The 6,000-nt window shown below is 53.8% G+C and overlaps 1 protein-coding gene across 10 annotated transcripts in view; it reads right to left on the bottom strand.

Annotated features, from left to right (window-relative positions):
* The window catches only part of LOC121286839 (nuclear receptor coactivator 3-like), a 268,327-nt gene that overhangs the window by 121,523 nt on the left and 140,804 nt on the right, over positions 1-6,000 (bottom strand). The window lies entirely within an intron of this gene.

Below are 6,000 nucleotides of genomic sequence, written 5' to 3' on the forward strand. Positions count from 1 at the left end.
GTGGACAAGTATAAACTGACCAAAAAAAAGTCAGCATGCATTTCTAAAGGGTTGATAATGTTTCAGAAATCAATGGCTGTTGTCATAGTGGATGTTATGTTTTTTAAACTCAAATGCTGTTGCTTCATAGAATGTATTTATCAGATCACACCCTGTGACTGAAATTGTTAGTTCAATATACAGATACTACAGTGCAATAGGAGACAGTGGCATGGTAATGTCACTGGACTAGTAATCTTGAGGCCCAGGTTAATACTCTGGGAACATGGATTCAAATCCCACCAGGGCAGCTAGTGAAATTTAAATTCAATTAATAAATCTGGAATATAATGCTAATCTCAATAATGATGACCATGAAACTATCATAGATTGTCATAAAAACTCAATTGGGTTTACTAATGTCCTTCAGGGAAGGAAATCTGCTGTCCTTACCTAATCTCTACATGAGACTCCAAATCCACAGCACTCTTAACTGCCCTCTGAAATGGCCTAGCAAGCCACTCAACTCAAGTGCAATTAGGGATGGGCAACAAATGCTTGCCTTGCCAGTGATGTCCACATCCCATGAAAGAATAAAACAAAGTAGTGAGTGATGTGGCACTCTCGATACTTGCATATACTTATGCATGAACATTTAGTTCCTAAATCATACTGGAATAATATAACAATATTATGGTGACTTCCAGAAGGCATTTGCAAGGCTCCATACAAGAGATTATTACCTTCACTCCATATCCTTAACTTCCCTTAAAAAAATCTACCAATCTCAGTCTTGAAAATATCGATTTTGGCCCTACATTCAGTCTTTCAGAAGACTCTTCTGGTATTGTTTGTAAGAAAGTGTTGCCTGATTTCATTACTGCTATGTTTCAGCAACATGGTTTTACCGGTGTTATGCTTCCAGAAAATGACTTACGTTTTAAAGATTCAGCTCAATGCCTTCCTCCAACTTTGCCCTATTACTCCCCGCAAATGTCCAAAGACTAATAAAATTATTGCAAGTTTAGTTCACAACCTTTATTGATTTTTTGAAGCACAATTCAGAATTGTTCCAAATCTACACTTTTTGTGTTGTTCATGCTATTCAGCACACACTGTATAGCATGCACAAGAATTTTTTCTTCTGTTAACTACAGTGACAAATTTTGAGTAGAAAACAAATCTTGATACCCAAAGCATGATACAGTAAAATAAATATTACTACTGTTTTGCAGTGTAGCGGCTGGATTTGCATTAATTTGTGTGCGCATTATAAAAAAATTCTAGAAGTGATTACAATATTTTAAAAATCTGCTCTGTTTAGACCCCAGACAATTGCCAATTGGTGCAATTTGCTACTTGGGCCAGAAGCTTTCTTGATAGTGAAGGAAGGTCCCTCTAGGCCAGCGATGTTGGAAATATTCTTAGCCAGTTCTAAAATTGTGGGTGTTATATATGTTTATTTACTGCCAGCAGTACTCAGAGGTCTGAACACCAAGCTGTGTTTGTTCAATCAAGGTCTCCACTGCTGTAGGTGAACCATAGGGAATGAGAATTCAACCCCACTCCAGAGACATGAGCACATAATCTGGGCAAAAATTCCAGTCCAGTTCTAAGTGCTGCACTGTCATAGATGCTACCTTCACGATGAGACATTAAACCAAGACCGCATCTGCGCTCTCGGGTAGGTGTGAAATATTCCATGGTGCTTTTCAAGAAGAGCAGGTCAATCCTTCCAGTGTGTTGGCCAATATTTATCCAATACTGATCCAAAGAGATGGTGGCCATTTATCTCATTGCTGCGTACGGGACCTTACCGTGTGCAAACTGGTGTGCAAATTTTCAAACATTACAACAGTGATTACACTTCAGAAGTACTTCATTGGCTGTGAAATGCTTTAGGATATCTTGAGGTTATTAAAGGCACCATGTAAATATGTTTTTTTCTTAAATTCTTCCTTCATTATTCATGAATTTTCTTGACCAGATTTACTATACTTTTAAATACTCCATTATATATCTAGTACAGTAGATGCCAACAGGAGGACAACACTCAATTTAATCATTTCAAAATATGGTTCTCTATAGTAATACCTTTGCCTTGCTTTACTGGATCATATTGCTAGTACAGTCAAAGGGAATGAAGTTACAGCAGATGATCTGAATTCAGTGTCACCCATGGTGGTTTGAGGGCAAGGACAAAACGTAAAACATTTCCTGTTTTTCTTGATGTTTCACATTTGCATTTTTAAAACCACCCACTCAAAGCACAAACACTGAAACAGAACTCAGCTTTGTACATTCTTGTTCAGTTATTGAATACCATAGGCAACACTATTTGAAATCTGAGCACAGTGAAGTCTGCAGATCACGACTTCTTTTGCAATTTTGTTTATTCGTGCAAAAGGTCTTGTACACACGACCGCCCATTGCAGCCGCAAATCATTGTCTATCCGCAATTTAAGCAAAATAAAAGTGAATTATTCTAACAAGCCAGTTCTTTCTGCATGTGAAAGACATCACAAACTGGGGTGGGGGTGTGCAGAATTAAATGGGTGTGCACACGCATTTATATAGAGATGTTTTATAAGGGAGAGAAGGTTAGTTAATCAGTGTATGTTTCTCCCAGTTGTTGCAGTCTGTCTCTTTGGTTGCTCTTGTTGCTTGCTCAGGCCTAGCAACCAATGAGGGTCCCTGTTGTAGTTGCTGCTTCTCGCCCTCGTCCAAATAGGAGTGGGGGGGAGAGAGGGAGTGTGAGAGAGAGAGAGAGACAGCGAGAGAGAGAGACAGACACACACAGGGAGAGACAGCGAGAGAGAGAGAGAGAGAGACAGAGACAGAGAGAGAGAGAGAGAGAGACACAGAGAGAGAGAGACAACGAGAGAGAGAGACAACGAGAGAGAGAGACAGAGACACACACAGGGAGAGACAGAGAGAGACAGAGAGAGAGAGAGAGGGGGGGGACAAAGAGACAGAGAGAGAGAGAGAGGGGGGGACAAAGAGAGAGAGAGAGAGAGAGAGAGAGAGAGAGAGAGAGAGGGGGGACAGAGAGAGGGGGGACAGAGAGAGCGGGGGAGACGGAGAGAGCGGGGGAGACGGAGAGAGCGGGGGAGACGGAGAGAGCGGGGGAGACGGAGAGAGCGGGGGAGACGGAGAGAGCGGGGGAGACGGAGAGAGCGGGGGAGACGGAGAGAGCGGGGGAGACGGAGAGAGCGGGGGAGACGGAGAGAGCGGGGGAGACGGAGAGAGCGGGGGAGACGGAGAGAGCGGGGGAGACGGAGAGAGCGGGGGAGACGGAGAGAGCGGGGGAGACGGAGAGAGCGGGGGAGACGGAGAGAGCGGGGGAGACGGAGAGAGCGGGGGAGACGGAGAGAGCGGGGGAGACGGAGAGAGCGGGGGAGACGGAGAGAGCGGGGGAGACGGAGAGAGCGGGGGAGACGGAGAGAGCGGGGGAGACGGAGAGAGCGGGGGAGACGAGAGAGCGGGGGAGACGGAGAGAGCGGGGGAGACGAGAGAGCGGGGGAGACAGAGAGCGGGGGGAGACAGAGAGCGGGGGAGACAGAGAGCGGGGGAGACAGAGAGCGGGGGAGACAGAGAGCGGGGGAGACAGAGAGCGGGGGAGACAGAGAGCGGGGGAGACAGAGAGCGGGGGAGACAGAGAGCGGGGGAGACAGAGAGCGGGGGAGACAGAGAGCGGGGGAGACAGAGAGCGGGGGAGACAGAGAGCGGGGGAGACAGAGAGCGGGGGAGACAGAGAGCGGGGGAGACAGAGAGCGGGGGAGACAGAGAGCGGGGGAGACAGAGAGCGGGGGAGACAGAGAGCGGGGGAGACAGAGAGCGGGGGAGACAGAGAGCGGGGGAGACAGAGAGCGGGGGAGACAGAGAGCGGGGGAGACAGAGAGCGGGGGAGACAGAGAGCGGGGGAGACAGAGAGCGGGGGAGACAGAGAGCGGGGGAGACAGAGAGCGGGGGAGACAGAGAGCGGGGGAGACAGAGAGCGGGGGAGACAGAGAGCGGGGGAGACAGAGAGCGGGGGAGACAGAGAGCGGGGGAGACAGAGAGCGGGGGAGACAGAGAGCGGGGGAGACAGAGAGCGGGGGAGACAGAGAGCGGGGGAGACAGAGAGCGGGGGAGACAGAGAGCGGGGGAGACAGAGAGCGGGGGAGACAGAGAGCGGGGGAGACAGAGAGCGGGGGAGACAGAGAGCGGGGGAGACAGAGAGCGGGGGAGACAGAGAGCGGGGGAGACAGAGAGCGGGGGAGACAGAGAGCGGGGGAGACAGAGAGCGGGGGAGACAGAGAGCGGGGGAGACAGAGAGCGGGGGAGACAGAGAGCGGGGGAGACAGAGAGCGGGGGAGACAGAGAGCGGGGGAGACAGAGAGCGGGGGAGACAGAGAGCGGGGGAGACAGAGAGCGGGGGAGACAGAGAGCGGGGGAGACAGAGAGCGGGGGAGACAGAGAGCGGGGGAGACAGAGAGCGGGGGAGACAGAGAGCGGGGGAGACAGAGAGCGGGGGAGACAGAGAGCGGGGGAGACAGAGAGCGGGGGAGACAGAGAGCGGGGGAGACAGAGAGCGGGGGAGACAGAGAGCGGGGGAGACAGAGAGCGGGGGAGACAGAGAGCGGGGGAGACAGAGAGCGGGGGAGACAGAGAGCGGGGGAGACAGAGAGCGGGGGAGACAGAGAGCGGGGGAGACAGAGAGCGGGGGAGACAGAGAGCGGGGGAGACAGAGAGCGGGGGAGACAGAGAGCGGGGGAGACAGAGAGCGGGGGAGACAGAGAGCGGGGGAGACAGAGAGCGGGGGAGACAGAGAGCGGGGGAGACAGAGAGCGGGGGAGACAGAGAGCGGGGGAGACAGAGAGCGGGGGAGACAGAGAGCGGGGGAGACAGAGAGCGGGGGAGACAGAGAGCGGGGGAGACAGAGAGCGGGGGAGACAGAGAGCGGGGGAGACAGAGAGCGGGGGAGACAGAGAGCGGGGGAGACAGAGAGCGGGGGAGACAGAGAGCGGGGGAGACAGAGAGCGGGGGAGACAGAGAGCGGGGGAGACAGAGAGCGGGGGAGACAGAGAGCGGGGGAGACAGAGAGCGGGGGAGACAGAGAGCGGGGGAGACAGAGAGCGGGGGAGACAGAGAGCGGGGGAGACAGAGAGCGGGGGAGACAGAGAGCGGGGGAGACAGAGAGCGGGGGAGACAGAGAGCGGGGGAGACAGAGAGCGGGGGAGACAGAGAGCGGGGGAGACAGAGAGCGGGGGAGACAGAGAGCGGGGGAGACAGAGAGCGGGGGAGACAGAGAGCGGGGGAGACAGAGAGCGGGGGAGACAGAGAGCGGGGGAGACAGAGAGCGGGGGAGACAGAGAGCGAGACAGAGCGGGGGAGACAGAGAGAGAGACAGAGCCGGGGAGAGAGAGAGAGAGAGACAGAGCGGGGAGAGAGAGAGAGAGAGAGAGACAGAGCAGGGGAGAGAGAGAGAGAGACAGAGCGGGGGAGAGAGAGAGAGAGACAGAGCGGGGGAGAGAGAGAGAGAGACAGAGCGGGGGAGAGAGAGAGAGAGAGACAGAGCGGGGGAGACAGAGAGAGACAGAGCGGGGGAGACAGAGAGAGACAGAGCGGGGGAGACAGAGAGAGACAGAGCGGGGGAGACAGAGAGAGACAGAGCGGGGGAGACAGAGAGAGACAGAGCGGGGGAGACAGAGAGAGACAGAGCGGGGGAGACAGAGAGAGACAGAGCGGGGGAGACGGAGAGAGACAGAGCGGGGGAGACGGAGAGTGACAGAGCGGGGGAGACGGAGAGAGACAGAGCGGGGGAGACAGAGAGAGACAGAGCGGGGGAGACAGAGAGAGACAGAGCGGGGGAGACAGAGAGAGACAGAGCGGGAGACAGAGAGAGACAGAGCGGGGGACAGAGACAGACAGGGCGGGGGACAGAGAGACAGACAGGGCGGGGGACAGAGAGACAGACAGGGCGGGGGACAGAGAGACAGACAGGGCGGGGGACAGAGAGACAGACAGAGCGGGGGACAG

Source organism: Carcharodon carcharias, chromosome 14 (assembly GCF_017639515.1).
Source record: "Carcharodon carcharias isolate sCarCar2 chromosome 14, sCarCar2.pri, whole genome shotgun sequence".
Lineage (NCBI taxonomy): Eukaryota > Metazoa > Chordata > Chondrichthyes > Lamniformes > Lamnidae > Carcharodon > Carcharodon carcharias.